At 39.8% G+C, this 22,944-nt stretch overlaps 1 protein-coding gene across 3 annotated transcripts in view; it reads left to right on the plus strand.

The window, feature by feature from the left end:
- The window catches only part of RNLS (renalase, FAD dependent amine oxidase), a 169,940-nt gene that overhangs the window by 72,905 nt on the left and 74,091 nt on the right, over positions 1–22,944 (plus strand). The window lies entirely within an intron of this gene.

The raw sequence follows: 22,944 nt of genomic DNA on the forward strand, positions 1-22,944 counted from the left end.
ATAACCAGGCCAAGAGGGGAGGCACCGACTGGGGGATGGGGGGAAAATAGGTGCATGGACAAATGGAAGAACTATGAGCTGGAGGAGTACCGAGTAAATATGAACAACATGATTTAGATAGCTGTAGATAACTTAATTTTTGCATGGTTATGAATGATTATTCTCAATTAAGTTGTCCTAGGTATTTTTCTTTTGATATAAAAAAATCATCTAGCATTTCATCCTGAAGTAAATGTTTCTGACTCAACTTCCCTCTGTTCTTTGAAGGAAAAAAATGCCATTCTTATTTTGTTGCATCATATGTTCCTTTGCTCCTTTTAGAAAAGAATCTTAGCAATTTCATTTCGTGTAACTAATTTATTAGTTCAAAATCTTTATATACTATTTCCCTTGAAGGTTTTTCAATGGGAAGGTTTCAAAAAAGCATAATAAGATCTTATCTTTTATTTCGTAAAAAGAATATAAGTTGAAAGGAAATATTTGCTGGTACAGCAGACTGATCTGTGTATACATTATACCAAAGAAATATGAATGTATAAGGTTTTGTTACAGGATTTTTCTTACAGCATTAACACTGAACATTATTCCAATACATTACTAGAAAGTGATTGCTAATAATATAAATATAATTCATTTAAATTCTAACAAAATGTCATTGTTATAAGAAAGAGCAACATTTAAATAAATGGTTATGGTATAATTTGAAGTATCATGGGGGGGGGTGAAAGAGTGGGTTTGGAAATAGATCAAAGGGGTGTTTTAAATATTTCAATACATATGTTAAAGTTTACATTGTATCCATTGAAGGCTTAATCACAGTACTTCAGCATAAATTATTTAATAGCAAGTCATTTTTACTTTTTCATCTACTGTATGTGATTATTAAATATGTTGATATTAAAATATCCAGAAAACTATATTTCAAGGCAGAGTTCTTCTGTCATTTTTATACATACATACATACATACATACATACATACATACATACATACATACATACATACTATTTATTAAATTTATATAGTCACCCATGTCAAAAAACGAGATTCTGGGTGGCATATAACAAAAACCATTGCATATTATATTGGCTTTTGAGCTAAATTGTCCCATAAGATGATGATCTATGCCAGGGGATCTAGGACAACTTGCCATGGCCATCTTTCTCTGACATACTCCCCACAGGACAATTTGCTGAGAATAATTAAATGCTATACTAATTGTTCCATTCAGTTACTTTTATTATTAGTAATCATGTTTTCATCAAAATGATTGTAACTCTTATATTTCTTAATTGACTTTTTACTGTATTATTACTGGCCATGGATCTCTAGAAATTAATTTAATTTCTGTATTTGTTGAATTGTCCTGCAGTGAGTTGGCCACAGCAAGTTGTCCCATGGCAAGTTGGTCACAGCAAATTGTCCCATTCTGTACGCCAGTCTTTCTCCATCCTAGGTATTCTTCTGATATCTGGGTTTTACTTCCCATAAATCTCAACAACTGCTTTCCTGGCTGGAGAATTCTGAAGGATGTCTCGTTTAACCTAGCAATTTCATCTGTATGCATTAATTTTTACCTTTATATCCCATCTTCAGAAGCTCTAAGCAGCTTATATAAAAATCTCCCTTCATTTTATTGCCAGAACAAAATTTTATGAGCTAAATTGGACTAAGAGAGAGTTACTAGTCCATTGTACCCCAAGGACTTGAAAACCTGGCTCCACCACATGACCTGGGACCCCAACAAGAATGCACCATTCTAGAGGTGGCTATTGAATTAGAAAAGACCCCAACTCTCCCTGTGTGCTTTATGTTCCCCTCTTCGCAGTATTTTAACAGTATTTATTATTGTTTTTATTTATTATTTTAAATTATACTGGCTTAATGTTGGTAAGCCATCCAAAATCATCTCTGATAAGATGAGCAACACATAAATATAATAAATAAAATAAATTAATATAGACAAAGCTCGCTAGCTTGTGAAGTGTGGTCTCTGCAATTTCCAGTACTTACTAAGTTCATTAGCAGTTATCTCTTTGTCCTGACGCATATATAGGGGTAAATGATACTGTAAAGAATACAGCCATATCACTACAGATATTGCACATCTAGAAGGAGATGTCAAACCCAGGAGTGCTGCTGCATTCTTATCTATCTATCTATCTATCTATCTATCTATCTATCTATCTATCTATCTATCTATCTATCTATCTATCTATCTATCTAGTCTATGGAAGAAAACCAGAAAAGAACAAACACTAAGTTAGTTACTGGCTATAGTAATGTAGTGTTGATGGTTTCCAGTCTGGTTATAGTCTGAGGTATGCAAATGAGGAGCTGCTGGCACAAGATGGCTGTTCATAAGAACAGGTAAAAATGTGTTTGCCCAAAGAAGGCTAAGATTGATAAGGAGGGCTTTATTCTGAATCCTTTGAGGAGATAACAACGAAGACCTAGAAGTAAGAACCTCAGATAAATAGGTGCTACTGAAATAAGGCTTCTTAAACCACCAAAGGACAAATCAGAAAGAATTAACTTCGTGGTCTTTATTGTCTATACACTAATGGTCATCATAGGAGAAATAAAACAAGATGTGGTTGAGCTCTACATAAGAAGAACAAATATGATTTAAGAGGTATAACAGAATTGGTGGGGATGATTCCCATAAAGCAAGTGGAAACCGAAGCAATAGAAAGTTACAGGGAATTGCAGTGTGTGTTAGAAATAGGCATTCCTGCTCAGAAATCCAAATGAATAAATTTGGCAGTGTAGTGGAGAGCATCTGCATTTTGATGGAATTGGTTTTTTAAAAAAAATTGCACTTACACTTAGTTTTTACCCTACAAATACTTAAAAAGTAGTGCTGTTCATGGCTTCCTTGTAGGTGTCAAATGTTTCCCATTCAAGATAATAAGAGATCTTATTTGGTAGAATAAGATAAGTTTGGTAGAACTGAACAAGAGAGCTCAGTTGAATTCAATAAAAAGGGAAGCATTTCTGGCAGATGGGTCAGTATATGCCTGGTATTCTCAGCAAAATCCATTTGTTGTCTAAGTGGTGCTCTTGTGGCGCCTACTTTAATTAAGTCTCTAACAGGATTTCCATTATAAGCCATGTTTTAAGAGTTTTATTGCTCAGCTGTAACATATTGCTCCAGGCAGACTGTCTCAACCTAACACTTTTTTTTCAAATTTTAAGGAGGAAAAAAAAACCTTAAAAAGTTAGAGAAAGGGAGCTTTACAGTTTGTCTTTCTTTTGTACCGTACAACCTGTTGTTGTTGTTTTTATGTTCTGAAACGTGCGTGATTGAAAGATTGTCAGTTGACATGTGGGGTGTAAAATTTACATTTATACACATAAATGTAATGTCTATTGAGTCTGAGGCGCCCTTGGTGCTCTCTGAGCTTGGTTGTTTTTTTGCAGACATTTCATTACCCAAACTAGGTAACATTATCAGTGCAAATGATACACTCCAAGAAAATAATCAAGCTCAGACACCAAGGACCCCTCATTTCAACCCTGAGCTACAAATATTCTCCTTTATGTATGGAGTCCGGATGCCAAAAACAAACAACGTGCGCGTGAATTTTAGCAGTAAAGAAAATGACCTTTGGAAAAATTGGAGGGATTTCATATGCAACATTTGTTTGGTGGTAGACATGCTTGGTTCATTTGCATTTTGCATGACATTTATAGAATGTACTTGTCCATTCTTTTTTCCCCACTCCATCTCTTGAGAATGCAGCATAATTCCGTATGCACAGGGAAGAGAATGTATAAGGGGTAAGATGGAAAGAGCGGTCCATTATTGATGCCATTGGTGATACATGACTGATTTCTGTTTGCAATGCTAGCTCCTCTCTCTAACTTTTCCATGAGAGTTTGCTGACTCTGGGGAATGAGAGAACACAGCTGTGGATCCTTCGAACAGCTATATGTCTTTTTCTATTGCACAAGGGAACAATTAAAAAAATAGAAGAGAAAATGGATTTATCTGACTCTCCTTACCCTTCCCAAAACAAGTCCATGGGCGACCTGATTCTCTACTAATTATAAACAGTACAGTCAGGGAAATTTCCCCAACTGAAAAGCTATTTTAACTTCTTTCTTCTAGTGGCTGAATTCTAATACTTAATATCAAGATGATATACAGGTGAAACTTAAAAAATTAGAATATCGTGCAAAAGTTCATTTATTTCAGTAATGCAACTTAAAAGTTGAAACTAATATATGAGATAGGCTCATTACATGCAAAGCAAGATAGTTCAAGCCGTGATTTGTCATAATTGTGATGATCATGGCTTACAGCTCATGAAAACCCCAAATCCACTATCTCAGAAAATTAGAATAATGTGAAAAGGTGCAATATTCTAGGCTCAAAGTGTCCCACTCTAATCAGCTAATTAAGACATAACACCTGCAAAGGGTTCCTGAGTCTTTAAATGGTCTATCAGTCTGGTTCAGTAGGAATCACAATGGGAAAGATGCTGACCTGACAGTTGTGCAGAAAACCATCATTGACACCCTCCATAAGGAGGGAAAGCCTCAAAAGGTAATTGCAAAAGAAGCTGGATGTTCCCAAAGTGCTGTATCAAAGCACATTAATAGAAAGTTATGTGGAAGGGAAAAGTGTGGAAGAAAAAGGTGCACAAGCAGCAGGGATGACTGCAGCCTGGAGAGGATTGTCAGGAAAAGGCCATTCAAAAGTGTTGGGGACTTTCACAAGGAGTGGATTGAGGCTGGGGTCAGTGCATCAAGAGCGACCACACACAGATGGATCCAGGACATGGGCTTCAAATGTCATATTCCTCTTGTCAAGCCTCTCATGAACAACAAACAATGTCAGAAGCGTCTTACCTGGGCTAAAGAAAAACAGACCTGGTCTGTTGCTCAGTGGTCCAAAGTCCTCTTTTCTGATGAGAGCAACTTTTGCATCTCATTTGGAAACAAAGGACCCAGAGTATGGAGGAATAATGGAGAGGCACACACTGCAAGATGCTTGAAGTCCAGTGCAAATTTTCCACAGTCTGTGTTGATTTGGGGAGCCATGTCATCTGCTGGTGTTGGTCCACTGTGCTTCATTAAGTCCAGGGTCAACGCAGCCGTATACCAGGAGATTTTGGAGCCTTTCATGCTTCCTTCCGCAGACAAGCTTTATGGGGATGCTGACTCCATTTTCCAGCAGGACTTGGCACCTGCCCACACTGCCAAAAGCACCAAAACCTGGCTCAATGACCATGGGATTACTGTGCTTGATTGGCCAGCAAACTCGCCTGACCTGAACCCCATAGAGAATCTATGGGGCATTGCCAAGAGAAAGATGAGAGACATGAGACCAAACAATGCAGAAGAGCTGAAGGCTGCTATTGAAGCATCCTGGTCTTCCATAACACCTCAGCAGTGCCACAGGCTGATAGCTTCCATGTCACACCGCATTGAGGCAGTAATTGCTGCAAAAGGGGCCCAAACCAAGTACTGAGTACATATGAATGCTTATATTTTTCAGAGGTCCAATATTGTTCTATGTACAATCCTTGTTTTATTGATTGCATGTAATATTCTAATTTTCTGAGATTGTGGATATGGGGTTTTCATGAGCTGTAAGCCAAAATCATCACAATTATGACAAATCACGGCTTGAACTATCTTGCTTTGCCTGTAATGAGTCTCTCTCATATATTAGTTTCACCTTTTAAGTTGCATTACTGAAATAAATGAACTTTTGCACCATATTCTAATTTTTCGAGTACATTTTCCCCTGTACATCAGCAATTACCTAAAACCAGCTCCAAGATAACTGATTGCCGCTGGATTAAAGTATATATCTATTTTCTGAACTACCTTGTTATGCTTATTTTGGTGCAATTCTACAATCAAGTCAATATTAGGCTGGTGTTCTCACCAAAAATATTTATTATCTAAGTAGTTGTACTGCGTTCTTTTTTTCCTGAAATAACACTCATCTCAGTAATTTATTAAATCAATGTTTAATAGTTCAGTTTGGAATGGAACCTTTGGCCATCTGAAATTTATGTATAGTAAGAATATGAATCTGTACCAGAGAATTATGAAACTGAAAGTAAAATTATTCAGCTAACTTTCAGTAAGCCAGTTTAGAAAGTGTATTGTGGTTCAGAAGAACAGTAGAAACTTTACAAATAAAGAACTAGAACCTGATGTTGCCTTAGAAGGTTTGGAACAACTCCTTCCAACTTCTGGTTGTTGTCTTCTGTGCTTCAATAGCCACTTTTAAAATGGCATATTAAATATTCATTAAAAAGATGATAAATAATGCATTATTATTTTACATGAAATCAAACACCTGCATATTGTTCAGAAGTTTTGATAAAATTTAAATCCTTGAAAGAAGATATAGAATGTAGATATAGAAAAAGTGAGCTCAATAGGGCAGTCTATATTTCAAGAAAAAAACATGGAATTGCTGTACCTCAACCATGTAAATGGTTTATTTACCATTATTATTAAATCTTAACATTTAATGTTATGATCATAGTGGAGATGCTCTGTAGAAGGTTATATGGAGTTGGTTGATGATCATACATCGTATAAATAATATATCACAATAAGTCATGGTTTCCTAACATGGGACATTGAATAAACTAGTATTGGCAGTGTTGGCGCAACACATTAAACATAAAGAATAGTTTACATCTTGTAATGGGTGTGCTTTTCAAGCACACTAGGCCATAGGCAAACAGATGTTTGGACTAAGTCAGATTCATATAGTTCTGGTCACAATTCATTTTCAAGTCTGGGGGGTTAATTTTTAGACTGCAAAGATTTACAATTCTATATACTCTTGAATGAGTCTAGTCTTCTGTTTGACAATGTTTCTTGATTGGAATGTCACACAACATCTCATGAAGCATGACAGCTTCCTCAGAGGAACAAAAGTTCTGTCCCATCTCTGCATCTGAAATTTTCCATTGATCCCATCATATGCGACATAGATAGATGTCTGGTTATCTATACTTAATGTAGGGCTGATGGAGAGAAGGAAAGACCAAGGGCGCTAAATTATGCAAAAAAAATGACTACAGAACTTTATAATGTAGATATTGGGGGCTCACAACAGCTTTTGTGGTTTAGCTTGTCACCATACACTAGAGGTTTCTTTAAACATACTGTTTCTTCTTTCATTAATAGAAAATGTTTCCAAAGTATCTTATTCCAAGCAGAAAGGAAAATTACTGTTTGCAGAATGTTGGCTTCTGCTTTCCATGGACTCATTCTTGAAAGCTGTTCAGAAATTTCATCAAGCTATGTATGCAAGACACAGTAGTGAGAGCTGCATGATACAGCATTACATTTTGGATGTACTACTTATTTCTGAGCTGAAATCAAGACATACCCTTCAGTCTTTCTTTCTTCTGTGTATGGGTGGGTTTGGGACACAGAATCCCATTATATTCCTTCTGAATATAGTAAGATCAATAGTACGGTAGTATCATCAACCATTGAAGTGAACGCATCTCCTGCATCAGTAGTTTATTTTAGAAGTATCTTTTTTATATTTCAATTTTATGTTGAGAAAAATGCAACTTTGAGAGGTGTGCTGAAGGTTCTAGGAAATTCCATTGCTTTTTGTCCTGCTTTATATATTGTTGCCAGATGTTGGTGCAGGATTGTGGACTTTCCATGTCTTCCTGAAAACATTCTCTTCCTGCCTCCCACATCTAGAGCTATATAGCTAAGGGTTAGGAGTCAACACCTACCACTATCTTTACACAAATAGTTGTATTGGAGAACATTTTTAGAAGATAGAATTGCAGTCTAAACATTTCACTAGGGATGTAAGATATTTTCATAATCAGCCCTTGATAGTCTTGTCATCTAATTCTTGAGAGTTATCTGTTGCAGTCAGTGTAAGTTACAATAACTTCCTGAATGCTATTTGCTGGGGACCAAGAGCAGGAAGAGCAAATGTAATCTGATCTTGCTTCTGATGGGGATCTTGGTAATAAAATGATGATAAGCAGAACAATAAACTTTTGGTCTGATGTGTTCTTGTGATAATAAACTAAAATCAGATATTTGCAAATGTATTCCATTCTTTCTCCTAAAATAGTACTCAAGACAACCTGGGGGAGGAGAAAATAATATTTTAATACTGCTTTATTTTAAAATCTACCTTTAAAAGTAGCTCAAGTAAATCATGTAATAATTGAGGCTTAAAATAAAACACACTGACAGCCAGAGGTTTTTTTAATGGTCTCACGTAGCTTTAAAAGTACAAGTAAAGTGGAAAGATTTTGGCCACTTAAAAGACACTGACATTCCCAAACCAATTTGCATGGATATATCATAAGACAATGTGCCAACACGTCATCCTGGCAGGAGCCACTTGCTAAACTTCTAAAAACAGATTCTCAAAGTCCAAATTCTTCCTTTCAGTGTGATAACTCAAATTGCCTAATTTGCTTTAACAAATGATATGGTCAACAGTTTCTTCCATAAACAGTCTTGGATTGATATAAATATGATGAATGAATGAATGATTAAAAAAAATATTGATGTTTTATTTAGCAAGGCTGTCTTTTATTTATCTCACAGCTCTTTCACAATCTTAAAACTGTTTTTTCCATGTAGAGGATGCCTAGTATTCAAAGTAAACTAGAATTCCACCTATGTTTTGATTTGTAAATTATACATTAGCCTTCTAACTGCTGCAAGCATCACCTCTATTATTAAATAGGTTTCCTCATCAATAAATTATAGTATTTCAGTATTATGAAAAATTATATGAATATTTGGGTCCTTGAAAACTTCAGACCCCAACTCTCTTAAATTATAAATACTAATGTAGTTATCTTCTGTGAAAGATCCAGCATTGGCTGGTATTTATATAGCTTGCTCGAAGTTGGTTTTCAGAAAGTTGAGATGCAAGGGCAAAAAAGTTTTCCTGATTCACTTTATAACTGAAATGCCAATTATACCCTGTGTGGAAAAGATAACTGAACTATAGACAATATTAAAAAAGGAGGAGGGTTGTTATATGTAATAAAAGCAGGTGTGGGGGAAGATTTGGAAATAGAGAGAACTTGCACAGCACAATAAAAATATTCTCTAGAGATCAGTTGAAACGCAGATAATCAACCAAAGACTGAATTACATTTTTTTAATGTGTCTGTTTTTCCAATTGCTCTAGTTGCTTATCTGTGCCCAGTCATTGAGATGTTTTTTTTGTGTTAGAAAATTCATCCACTGACATTTTCAGAACACATTAAAAATATTCTAATCTGTCATTTTCCAAGATAGGCATGCTGTGCTCACACACCTCTACATATACCCTCTCCAAGTTAATAATACATAAGGGACAATCGGAACCAATCTATTGGGGCTGCTTTTCTACTTCTATATTTAATTTGTAATCTCCGATAATTTCTGGATTGCTTTCTCTGAGGCTTAACTTTTGACTCAAAGAGTTTTTTTTTAAAGTGGTCTATAACACATTTGCTTTCCTTTTCACTTTTGCCTTTCTAATTATGATCTGTATTTCTTTTGACATATGTCATATTTTCTATAAAAATGTATTTTTTTGTATTAAGTACTGGCATTAGGTAATGATACAAACATCAAGGATAAAGTTTACATTGTGATATGATAGCACATTTTTCATTATTGTCTCCACCAATTTTCTTTAAGTGCCTCAAGCAAATATTTCTGGACAATATTATTATAATAACCTACAACTAAGGGGAGAAATAGGGTTGGACCTTAAAAACATGTCTAGACCCCTGAGAGTTTAATTTTCTTTAAAGTCTTAGGTTTGATATGTTGATTCCCACAACCCTCCTAAATTTGTTGTCATAATTTCACAACCTGCCTTTTCTTATTCTTGATAAGAATAAAAATCACAGATGTGGAGTTTGATCAAATATACCACAGTAAGTAAGAGATAGATGTATGAAAGCTACTGATAGTTTTCCATCAACTACAGATTCTGTTCCAGAATAACAGAGTTGGAAGAGACCTTGCAGGTTTCCAAGTCCAACCCCCTGCTCTGGCAGGAAACCCTATACCATTTCAGGCAAATGGTTGTTAAATCTCTTCTTAAAAGCATCCCATATTGGAACATTCACAACTTCTGGAGGCAAGTGATTACACTGATCAATTGGTCTGGAGATTTCTCCTTAGTTCTAAGTTGGTTCTCTCCTTGATTAACTAGTTTCCATCCATTGTTTCTTATCCTGCCTTCAGTGCTTTGAAAAATAGGCTGGCCCCTTCCTTCCTTCCTTCCTTTCTCTTCCTTCCTTCCTTTCCTCTTTCTTTCCTTCCTTCCTTCCTTCCTTCTTTTCTTTCTTTCTTTTCCAAATACAGTAATTCTTAGCCAGCATGTCTCTTAGCTTGTAAAAGAAACGGAATCATGAAAGGCCTTCTGGAAGTTCCCCAAATACTTATCCAGAGAGAAGACAATTTTCTTCATTCCTTTTTGGTTCACAATTCTTGACTTCATTCATATCTTTCCCCTCTGGAAATAGATATTTCATCTGGCATTTCTCCCAAAAGAAGAAACAGGGAAGGCTATCCCAAGGAGACTGCCCATTGTTTTTCTTCATGAGCCTCTTTATTCTTTCACGGTATTAAAAGGAAGTTAAACTTTTTCACATTTAAAAGTCATGAGGTTTCAATTTAATTCTGATGCAGAATTTGAAAAAGGCTGCCTTGGGCTGCAATCCCCTGTCCTTTTTTTCTTAGAGGAAGCCTCACCAAAGAAAATGCATATAAGCATTCTGGTCTGTTATTATTTAGCACAGGAAGATACACTGTTCATATACCCTCCGCACCCCAATAGTCAGGCAAGACCAGGAAAAATATCAAATTAAATTGTAAATGGAATATAATCAAGCCATTCATATGAGTAGTCTCTATATCTTTAGTAACAGCTTCCACCAGACTGCATTTGTCACAAACGTTTAACATGAAAGTCTTGGGTGGGATGGGGAGGGGCATAGGGGCTGCTTTGAAAGTTGCACATGGCCTTCAAATCTTATATGCCTCTAGTTTAATACAGATCCACCAAGTTGACTTCCTAGTTTTCATACTCTATTATTCTCTTTCTTCAGCATGACTAGGAAGACGTGTTTGGAAGACTTTTGCATATAGGATATAAATTATTTATAAACAAATATATAAATAAAATATACCCAGCAACATGTTGTTGTGGTGGTATTTACATCATTCTTTGTAATTAGCCTCAACAGATTTAAGCCTTCAATAAACTCTGAACTAAACTTTCTAGATGCAGCACATATCGTAAGAATCGCTGGATACCTTGAGTACAAATATTGCCCAAATGATCATTTTGGGGGGATAATGTACCTTGTTTCCCCGAAAATACGACCTGTCCTGAAACTAAAGCCTTGCCACATATTTTGGGTGGGCAAAAATATTACCCCCCTCTGAAAATAAGCCCCCTGGACAATCCCCCCCCCTCCGGCCAGGCAGAGCACCGCTCGCCGACCTAGCGGTATCCCGAAAATGCCAAGCCGCGGGAATGAGGTGGGGCAAAGGCGCTCGTGTTGTTTGGTGCTTTAGAGGTACTGCTAGGTCGATCAGCGGCTCTCTGCCCAGCTGAAGAGGGGGTTGCCGGGCAGCTGCTCTCTTGTGAGCGGGATTCCAAAGAGCTGGCCACAGCCTCAGGGTCAAATGGCTGTGTTGCGCTGTCGCAGCAGCAACACAACAGCCATGGGGTGACCACGCTCGCAAGCAGCCAGCCGGCAACCCCCCTTTTCAGCCGGGCACAGTGCTGCTGACTGACCTAGCGGTACCCGGAAGGCACCAAGCCACATGAGCGCCTGTTCACCGCCCTCCGCCTCCCACGGCTCGGCGCCTTCGGAATGCCCCTAGGTGAGTGAATGGGGCTCTGCATGGCTGGAGAGGGGGGTTGCACAAACGGCTTTGCCACTCCCCGCTCGCACGACTCGCAAGTTCACGATGCCCTTGGCTAACTCTACAATACCTGCAGAGCCAGGGCATCTCAGCTGCTGGTGTCGCCTGCCGCTTGGGTTTTTTTGTGGCTTTCAAAGCACAGAGAACGGATGCCGCTCTGGAAGTATGCTCTATGGTAGCGTATAACCATAGAGCGTACTCCCAGAGCGGTATCCTACCTCCGTGCTTTGGAAGCCGCAACAGAGGATGCTCTATGGTTGAATGCTCTGCAGCCCACAACCATAAAGCGTACTCCCAAAGCGGCATCTGTCCGTGCTTTGAAAGCCGTAAAAAAAAACCAAGTGGCGGGCGGTGCCAGCAGCAGAGATGCCCTGGCTCTGCAGGTACTGTAGAGTTAGCCAAGGGCATCGTGAGCTTATGAGTGGTGCAAGTGGCAAAGCCGCTCACGCAACCCCCCCTTTCCAGCCATGCAGAGCCCCATTCACTCACCTAGGGGCATTCTGAAGGCGTCGAGCCGTGGAGGGCGGCGAACAGGCATTTGCGTTGCTTGGTGCCTTCCGGGTACCGCTAGGTTGGTCAGCAGCGTGTGCCCGGCTGAAAAGGGAGGTTGCCGAACGGCTGCTCGTGAGCGTGGTCACCTCATGGCTGCTGTTTTGCTGCTGCAACAGCGCAACACAGCCATTCGACCCTGAGGCTGTGCCTGGCTCTTTGGGAGCCCGATTGCAAGGGAGCAGCCACCCGGCAACCCAAAAACAATAAGCCCTCCCCTTTAATAAGCCCGAGGCCATATTTCATGGGTCAAAAAATATAAGACCCTGTCGTATTTTCGGGGAAACATGGTATTTCTCTTAAAAGAATGCAACTATTAAAAAGTTCCTTGTGAATTAGTTTGAAGGAGGAATGCAACTCACTCCTGATTGGATTTGGTGATGTTTTTCAAATCTTGTGAATCAGTAAAACTGAAAGAAACACATGAGAGAGATAAGTGCATATGGCAGCTATGGCTAGGAGGACCTTTGCACAATTGTGGCCTTTTCTCAGTCAGGAAGCCCTTCAGATGGTCATTCACATTGGGGTCATCTCCAATAGGACTACTTCAATGTGTGCTAAACAGAATTGCTCTTGAAGATCATCCAGAAGACCAGTATCCCATTCTATGCTTTATCAATTACTGTTTTATGTTGAGAATACATGCAATTAACCAAATAACAGAATTGGAAAGGTTCTTAGCAGTCTACTTGTCCAACTGCTACCGCGGAGAACTCTCCCGCGGTGTACAGAAAAGGACCCTTCAGGTAAGCCAATGGTCATTTTAATTTATTTTTTAAAAATTTAGACCCAGTTAATTGCAGGACTTGCACATTAGTACTTTTGACATTCAGCATTTTTCTTTTTTCAGATAAATTAGTGTGCATGATTGATTATGTGCAAGAAACCATTGTGTTCAAGAAACCATTGTTTTCTTATATAATTAAAACTAGCATAATTTCACTTAGGTGTCTGTCCTATATAAAGAAAGCTGAAGTAGACTCATTGGGGATATGAGCTGTGGGTCTACATTGGTACAGGTAGTCCTCAATTTACAACAGTTCATTTACTGACCATTTGAAGTTACAATACACAGGGAAAACTTATTACCATTTGTCACACTTATGACTTTTTCAGTTTCCCCATGGTTGCATGATTTACATTCGGATATTTGACAAGTGGTTCATATTTATGACAGTTGCAGTGTCCCATGTGAACTTCTTTTGCGGCCTTCTGACAAGCAAAATCAATGGGGAAGCCAGATTCACTTAATAAAATAGCAAATTGGGGTTGCAACTAAACAGAGGTGGTTAGGATTGCATTTAATCCACTTTTTTAGTTTTTATTAAAGTACTCACTAGATTAGTTGGAGCAAGATTTTTCTTAAAACAAATGACTTGAAGTTTCATGCAGTCTACATTCTTAGTCCAGTAAACCAGTTTCACTCTAAAGCATCTATTTTTAATACTTAAAATAAAAAAATATTGATGTGATCAAGCATGAATGAGTATAATATTTTTTTAGAATTTAGTATTTTTTTCCTTCTCTACTGGATTTCCATTTTCTCTAACTAATATTCACTGTGCTTGCCGATGCAGCTTTTATCTAAATGAGGCTGAAACTATGAAACTATCATAACTCCTTCTGGGCATTAATTACGTTGATAAAGGAACAAGTTATATTTTTATTGCAACTTATTTAGAGGCTGAAAAATAGCTTACGTTTAAGTTTTTATACTTTTATCTAAAACAATATAAGCAAACGTTGACTTATGCATAGTTTATTTCTAAAGGAAAAAAAACACACTGTCAGGATTGAAAACAAAAAAAACTCTGCACATTTCATGTTTTAAAAGCTATTTAAAAAACTAAATGTAGAAAAATCACAAAATAAATACATCAGTTCAATTTCATAAAATATATTTTTTAATTTAAAGAAGTTTTATCCAACAAACGGAAATTTTAGGATCCTAGAATGTTGCTGAGATCAAATTGGGAGGAAGGTCATTTTGGAACATTCCTGTACCATAGTATCTGATTTTCCCTTTTCAACATTAGTGCACTATATTGTTTATGTTTATTGGATTTATATGCCATATTCCATATGGATTTATATGCCATATTCCAGTACAAAATGTTCAGTCTCATAAATTCAGATATTTTCTGCATCAGGCATTCAGCATATTGATGTCTTAAGCTGCCTCTTTGCCACATTGATCTAGTTAGTTAATAGTGTGGAGATTTTATTTATAATTATAAGAAAATTAATTACTGTAATGTTATTGGATGTTATTTTTGTTTACCGTATTTATTAGAGATGTTCATATACACTATATTGCCAAAAGTATTCGCTCACCCATCCACATAATCAGAAGCAGTTGTGAGCGAATACTTTTGGCAATATAGTGTATTTGTATGTTTACAGTAGATATTTTCTAATACTACATTGTATGTTTTAACCGTTGATTTAAGTTTATATATAAGTTGCTAGTTTATATAGTCTTACTTTTCACCTTCCTAGTATTAAAGCCTTTTTCAGAGAGTTGAGTCTTTGTCCAATATAAGATCACCTGAGCCTGTTGATTTGTGCCTCATCTGAGAACCTGGGTTGATTTGAAATTGAACTGTAAATTATATGAATTCATAAGTAGAAAATAAATAAATGAATATTATTGTGGCCAAAAGAGACAGAGATCCCAAACATTTAGATGGAGTTATCTCCTTTCCCTTTTGCTTACTTCTCTTGTAATAAATTAAGATTCAAAAAGGCAAAATAGAGAAAAATCAATCTTTGTATTTTTTTTTTCTGAAAAGTACATTATTTTGGTGGCTGCACTTAAGCATTGTTAAACTTCCTAGAGCTGTGGGGCGTAACACAACCATTGTTAGACCCAGATCCAAGATTGAAATGTTAATGGCCACTGGCAGCCATACCACAAAAAAGAAAATGGTACTGAGACAAATATTAAGTTAAATTGAATTAGAATGCAATTTGTAATGTGAACATATGTGAATTCAATATAAATTGTATATTAATATTTAGTTACTATATAATATAATTATAGTATATTCTCCTATTTCAGTGGAGACAGTAGCCAGGCTGGGTTGCTCTGTCCAGTAACCAATAGGATGGGGCTACAATCTGATGTCATCATGCACTGGTGGCTCCTCCCAGTTTAGACTCATTCTAACCTGGACTAGCTGTGAGAATTGGTTTCTCCTCCAAAAAAGAATTAAAAAATTGAGCTAGGTATCTTAATTGGGTTCTTTCAAAATTATTTTTAATTGGTTATTTTTCTCCTGCTCTCCCTTCCACCAGATTGAGCAGGAGATTCAAATTCAAGCCCATCAGGCTTCGAGCTCAGCAGAGCTCGGGCCTCTAGTCTCACTGACTTGCGCAACCACGAGTTTGTTCCGGACCGCTCAAAATCATTTTTCTCGGGTTGAGCTGACACTCCACCTCACAAGCTGCAGCTCTGAGGCGTTTCGGCTGGACGCTTGCCATTTCCAACACCGCTCATCTCCAGAGGCATCGGATGATCAGAAGGGCCCCCGTAGCACCCAAGACACTCTACCAGCATTTTAAAAGGCGCAAAAAGCCGTGCCTACCATTTTGCCGCCCCAGACGGCTCCGAAGACAGCGCAAACAAGCTGGGTGCCATTTTGCAACTTCAATGGCTCCGAAAGGAGTGCGAACGGAGACAAGCCCATTTTGAGGCCCCAACTGCTCCAGGAAGACAGCGGTAGGTGCCAATCGAGTGGCTTACTCGTTCTTTGCAGTGCAATGAGATTGTTCCTGGCTTTACATTGCCATTATGGCTTCTTTAACTGATTCCAGTGCTCTTCTGGGCCCTACCCCCGAAAAGGATTTGCAAGAAGCAGGACCCTCTGGGGTCAGGGCCAGCCGCATACAAGGGGCTGGGGACCAAGCCAAGACCTCCAGAGTCTTCAAAGGCTCCCTCAGGGCAGAAGAGCACAGGCAGAAGGCTCTTGAGAAGGAGTTTCTGAGAGCCCAAAAGCAGGCTGCCCAGCCTACGTCCATTTCTCCTGCTAATAATTTGCTTCAGGCCTTCTGCCCTGCTCCTCTGGAGCTGCCTCCTATTGAGACAGATCCGTCTCTGGCTGAGATGTCTTCTAACTCAGATGGGGAACTTTCATCCTCATCCTCTTCCCTACAGCCTACTGAAGGTAAAGATTTTTTTGATGTTCCCTGAACAGGGATCATTCTGTTCCTGCGGGCCCCTCCATGTCAGCCTCGAGCATATCTGCAACTCAGGCCTCTGCCTCCGCCCCTCCTGATATGGCAGCCATCATTTCAGAGGCTATAAAGCAAAGCATTGCAGCCAGCCTTCAGCAGAGGCCCCCCTCTAGATCTTCCAGTAGGCACAGGCACATATCATCTAAGGGCTCAAGACAGCCTCCTCTTTCAACTTCGGCCAGTTAAGCTTCTATTTTTGATGAACAAGATACCCTGAGAGACTCAGATTTATCAGAAGATGAGGGTATCACATCTGAGGTTCCGGACTTTGCCAGACTTTTTAAGCCAGACCGTTTCAAGTCACTTCTGTTCAAAGCCAAAAAAGTGGCTAACATGTCTTCTTCTTCCAGACTCAGACTACCAACAAAACTTCTACAGATCCCCCTAATGCTTTCTTTTCTGAAACAACAGTGGAGAAGGTGGTCATCCCATCTCTGAAGTTATTTCTGAACATCGTCCAGCGGCAGTGGTCCCACAAATTTGGACAAATGACTCTACAACGTCCGACCATATCTCTCCAAATTCTTCGACACTCCTCCGGTACATGCCCCAGTAGCAGCCCTCTCATCATCCACAGTAGTGTCTGGAGTCCCAGAGGAGGCCCTCAAGCCCAAGGAGAAAAGGTCACAGCAGACACTAGTTAAGGGCTATCAGGCAGGGGCCTGGGTGGAGAGGGCTTCTACAGCCATATCCTTTTTCTCTACAGTGGCCCTTGTATGGATTCAGCAGCTCCAGGAGCGAATTTCCACCACAGACACATGCTCCCATAGGGATCTGAATAAGATCAGGGCTACTGTAGAATACACTGCAGATGCTTCCTTAAATGCAGCCCGCTTTGCATCCAAGGCCATGGGCTCCTCGGTTACAGCCAGATGGCTATTATGGCTTAAGCCGTGGCAAGCTGACATCCACCAAGTGGTACCTGGCAGCCTCCCCCTTTTCAGGTTCTCAACTTTTTGGAGCCCCCTTGGATCTTTACCTCACTGAATCCAAGGATAAACACCAAGATTTTTCCTCTATATATAAAAAGCAGGAAAATTGGCCTACTCCCTTTGCTATGTCCCTGTGCTTCCGGCCAAGTCTGTCAATCAAACGAGGCGCGAGGTGATTGGGCCAGATGCAGCAGCATTCAGGCAGGAAATTTGGAGGTTTCTCATTGGCTACCATTCTGACAGCTGGGGTATAAAAGGGCTGTCAGGTGGCAAAGCTCCGTTCTTGTTTTGCTTAGTTGTGTTAATAAATCTGTTGCATTAATTCTGAGTCTGCTTCTTACCTCAGCTGCACAGTACGCAAAACTGGCGACGAGGTTGGGATTCTGAAGGAAAGGAACCCCTTCCAAAATAGAATAATTACTTCAGGAAGCAGCCTCAATATCACAATGGCTGTTACAACCCTGTTCGCTGCATTTATGCCTGAGAGAGAGTCTTGGGAAGCGTTCATTGAACGTTTTGAATGTTTTTTATTTGCAAACGATTTTAAAGACATTTCTGACGAAAGAAGGTGAGGGTATTTCCTCAGCTCATGTGGGCCAGAAATGTTTGCAACCGCCCGAGCCTTAACCGCTCTGTCCCAGGTTTTTGCGGTGCCTTGGGACACATTACTGGCAAAACTCAAGGGGCATTGCGCCCCAAAACCTTCCCATTTTGCCAGGCAGTATGCATTCTGCCAATATATTCAGGGGAAGACAGAGACTGTGAACCAGTATATGGCAGCCCTCCGAAATGCCGCCATACACTGTGAATTTTCTGACCTGGACAAGGCTCTGCTAGAACAGTAAATTTGCGAGGTAAAAGATCTTCGCTTACAATGCCATTTATTGGCTTGGTCAGATTTAAACCTATCCATAGCTCTGGATGAAGCACGAGCGGCTGAACAACCTGACCGGTCAGCTGCCAAAATTAAAAAATATCAAGCCTTTCATAGCCAACCAGCCCTCTCTTCTATCGTGAATCAACAAGAGGTCGCTGGTGAGAAAGATTTATGGCTGCCCAATGAGGTGAGCCAGCTACAGCTAACAGCTGCCAGTCGCTGGAGATCACCAGCTATTTTACCTCAGGCAGGCTGTCTGAGCTGTGGAGGGAAGCATATGCAGTCCTCCTGCTGTTTCAAAACCATTGTTTGCCGGCATTGTGGAAAAACGGGATACCTCGCCTACCTATGCCAAGCCATCTTGCCTCCACCGGCCGCCGTAAACAACGCGCCTAGCCATTCTATCAACAGACCCGCCAACCGACGGTCATCCCATCCTCGTCGCTAGTTTTGTGTACTGTGCGGCTGAGGTAAGAAGCAGACTCGGAATTAATGCAACAGATTTATTAACACAACTAAGCAAAACAAGAACAGAGTTTTGCAGCCTGGCAGCCCTTTTGTACCAGCTGTCAGAATGGTAGCCAATGAGAAACCTCCAAATTTCCCACCTGAATGCTGCCGCGTCTGGCCCAATCGCTTCACTTGATTGACAGACTTGGCCAGAGTTCGCAAGGAATTGTATTGGGGACTTAAATGGGTTCCAGGCCAGATTGTCCAGGTAACCAGCCCATGTTCTTATAGGGTCCGGTTAGAGGACGGTCGCCAGTGGCAGTGCCACGTCACATGGACCAGCTGCGGCGTTGCAAAATGCATTTAGAGTCGCCGGACAGTCTGAAGAGCCAGCTTAGTCCACACATCCTTTGCCCCTCCAATGCAATGGGTAGTGCGCAGGAGGCGGAACTCTTACTTCTGGCGCCCCACTTGCCATGCTGCCCCTGGTTCGCCGACCTCATGATCCTGTCAATCTCCCCTTTGTGGCACATTCCACAGTCACAAATTGCCCTCCACAAAGGTTCGATCCAACACCCAAACCAGGTGGCTACACCTAACCGCATGGCGATTGAGCAGCAGGCCTTGACCGCTGACAATCTCTCCCTCGATGTCATCACAACCATACAGGCCTCCCGGAGAGACTCAACAAACCGTATTTATGATGCCACATTTGAACGCTGGTGTTCCACCCTATCTATAAACCCGCTCAGGGTCTCCATCCCCCAAGTACTGGACTTCTTACAGAGGGGACTGGATCAGGGTCTTACTACAAACATGTTACGATGATAGGTAGCAGCCTTGTCTTCAGTTCTGGACTGCTCCTCCACAGAACAGCTGTCCACTCATTCATTGGTTCGGAGATTCCTCCGGGGTGCCTCAAATCTCCGACCTCCTGTCATTCACAGATACCAAACTTGGGACTTGCCAAAGGTTCTAGAGGCCCTCACCTTAGAGCCGTTTGAGCCATTACGATCCACGTCTTTGAAATTACTGTCTTTAAAAACCTTATTCCTAGTGGCCATAACATCGGCTAGGCGGATTTCAGACCTGGTGGCCCTGCCAGTAAGACATGTCTATGCATATTTCACCCTGGCAGGGTTGTGTTACACCTTAACCTTGCTTACATACCAAAAATCAACAGCAGGTTTCACAGGGCCCAAGAATTGACATTACCAGACTTTTGGCCAGCTCCTCAACGTCAGCTGGAACGCAAATGGCACACTATTGTTGTGTGCAGGGCTCTTAGAATTTATATCAACCGCACTGCCTCACTTTGACATTCTCAATGCCTCTTTGTCTCTTTCCGCCAGACATCTTTGGGGACCAAGGCCTCACCATCAAGTCTGGGGCGATGGATTAGAGCCTGCATTTAACTAACCTATGAACTTCAGTCTTTACAGGTTCCACAGAACATTACGGCCCACTCTACCAGGAGTGCGGCAACCATCACAGAATGATCTACACAGGCATCCATTGAGGAAGTTTGCCGGGCAGCCACGTGGACATCTCCTACGGCCTTCATACGTCACTACAAATTAGACAAGTATGCGTCACTGATGCAGCCTTTGGCCGCAGAGTGCTGCAACAAGTACATGTGTCTTAACAGACTTTAATTAATCATTTCCCCTCCCTAGTGGACCTCCCTTCCTTTGGTATGTCCCAGCCTGTCTCCACTGATATAGGAGAATGGGCGTTGGTCCTTACCTGATATGCTTATTCTCTCTGAAGTGGAAACAGCAGCCAGCCTCACCCTCTCTTAGTCTTGGTCTGATCTAAACAATTTTGTGCACGAGGAGAGAGACTGTGCTAATTTTGCAGTGTTAACTTTTTCACAATTCTCACATGAGTCAACTTCGTCTAAACTGGGAGGAGTCACCAGTGCACAATGACATCACAGATTGTAGACCCAGTCCAATTGGTTACTACAGAGCAACCCAGCCTGGCTGCTGTCTCCACTTCAGAGCGAATGAGCGTATCAGGTAAGGACCAACACCCAATTTCAGTTCAGTGGCAAGTTTTGTACCTCCAGGACTTTGGGATGGTATGTACTGTATCAGTGTTTGCAAGTTGGATTGTTAGTGGGGGGGAAATTGCATCAAGGCAAAGGAATAATAGATGCCTCGAACAAGCAAGAATTAAATCTCAGCCAACAGTTTTCTAGATGTGAAATAGGACAGGTATGTATCCTACAACTAGGCAGAAAGGATTGACTATTTGCCCCAATACAACATCTTCTATTTTCAGATGGCTCAGCAGCTGAGTATGGTCCTAATTTACAAAGCTTCCTAAATTTGGGAGGTAAGGATGACAAGATCTGCAAGTCTCAGAATAAACCCCTTTGAATGAAACCAGATTTGCTTCCGAGTAAACGAGCATAGGGTTAAAACTCACGCTGATTAGAGCAATGAGCTCTGCAGGAGAGTTGATGTGTTTCCCATGAAGTAAATCCCACTTCATTGAGAATTAATTCCCTAATTATGCCTAGGACTACACGTACTCTTAAATTAAAAGGAACACCAATTATATTTTTAGCCAGGGTTAATTTGCTTTGGTTTTATCTGTTTTTATGTTTGGCATTTTATTTGATAGATGGATTATAGTTATATAGCTATGTTGATGGTTTTTTTATGGTTGAAAAGGCAGGATGCAAATCCGAAAATGAAATATATCACCATTTTTGAGGTTCCTTTTCTCAAATATGGAAGCAGTCACTCATTACGTTTGCTTTATGATGAATCACAGTGAGTCCTGCAGGTCACCAGCTAAGCTACCTGTTTCAAAACAGGTATAATTATGGACCAAGAAGCTGGGTAGAGTCATGAAGGCAGGAGCTAAGTCTCTAAGCAAGACCCTAATTTGAAGAAGCAGAAGGGAGAAAACAATTTTAAAACTCCAAAAGCCAAAGGTTGTACAGCAACACTAACCAGAGTTCCCCCATTTTTCTAGATTCTGAAAAATAATTTTCTAAAGTCACAGGTTGAAATTGAAATTGTTTTGAAGCTCAGGAATGGACAGCTTAGCAAATCAATAGTCCTGTTAGAAGAAAAGGATTCCATTTATGGCTCTTAAGGTAGCCAGCTATCTTTGGAAAAAATATTCATTCATTCTCTCTCTCTCTCTCTCTCTCTCATATTATTTGGAGAGAGAGAGATTAGATAAATTTTATTAAACAATTTTTTAAACAAACAACCATAAGAGAGCAGAAAGATAATAATAGAGAAAAAAGAAAATAGAAAAAGAAATGGAAAAGAAAAGGAATTATTATAAAGAAGCAACTTTCAACCTTCTTGACAATAGTTATAGATACATTTACATTTTGCCTTTTCTCTCTTAAGTCACATCATAATTTACTTATTTCCATAAGTTATCCTTTCTAAAACCCATAAATCATTAATTCATTTTCTTTGTAGCAAAAAGCCCGTAAAGGGGTTTCAGTCCCCAATAAATGTAATTGTTGATTTTTTTCTATTACTCAAACAAGTTAATTTTGCCATCTCTGCTAGTTCTGTCATCTTCACCAATCAATCGTATATTGTGAGTATTTCAAAGTCTTTACATTGTTGTGCATATAATATATTATTTGAACCATTCCTAATATAAGTCAGGAAAATAAATTGTACAGCTGATTAGCACATGCCTTCCAACCTTTCCATTTTTTTTTCTGTATGATTTGCTGACTACCTGATAACCCTTTGATGTAACCTACCAGAAAACTTCCTTTCACAGAAATACAGGTACAGGAAACAAAACCACACAGTAGTCTGGTTTTGTATAGCACAACTTGGCAACTTTAATATTTGTGGACTTAAAGTCCCGGAGTTCCTCAGCACAACCCTATAGCACAATAGTTGTATTTCCAGAAATCCTCAGCTATGCAAAACCATGCTATGTTTATGGGAAAAACAAAGTTAGGGGTCAATCAACTCACAAATGAAAATGTATTTGT

This window comes from Natrix helvetica (genome assembly GCF_964273705.1).
Source record: "Natrix helvetica genome assembly, chromosome: 5".
In the NCBI taxonomy this organism is placed as follows: Eukaryota; Metazoa; Chordata; class Lepidosauria; order Squamata; family Natricidae; genus Natrix; species Natrix helvetica.